Source organism: Aulonocara sp. 'chitande type north' Nkhata Bay, linkage group LG15, assembly GCF_057382095.1.
Source record: "Aulonocara sp. 'chitande type north' Nkhata Bay isolate Kocher_YH1m ecotype deep benthic linkage group LG15, A_spYH_male_GT1.1, whole genome shotgun sequence".
Taxonomy (NCBI): Eukaryota; Metazoa; Chordata; class Actinopteri; order Cichliformes; family Cichlidae; genus Aulonocara; species Aulonocara sp. 'chitande type north' Nkhata Bay.
Window position 1 is genome coordinate 33,970,070 of NC_141358.1, and position 469 is coordinate 33,970,538.

Genomic DNA, 469 nt, shown 5'->3' on the forward strand with positions numbered 1-469 from the left:
AGCTTTCCCTCCATGATCACTTATCCATGTGTTTATGGATCATCTTAATGGCTGAAATGGACCTTTAAACACAGTTTGATCAATTAATATAACTTTATCTGAAAGGAACACTCTTCCTGCAGGGGAACAACTTGACAAGAAACAAATTTAGAGGTTCAAAGTTCAGCTGTGTGTTAACAGGCTGCTATTAACATTAAAACATGTCATGAATATGAAAACAAAACATGAACTGGCCACCTATGGCGGTTTTGACCCCGTAGAACACCGTATTTTACGCCAGAGAGTTGCGCCTTGAACGCTCCTTCTGAATGGCTGAAAAAGCGGCGTTTTTCCCAGGCGTTCAAGGCGCTACTCTTTGGCGTAAAATGCTGCGTTCAGTCGGGGACAAGTTCTGACTTATTAAACGGCGATTAAACGGTTACGTAATTTCGTAACCAGAAGCGTTAAAAAAGTGGCGAATTTTGTCCTA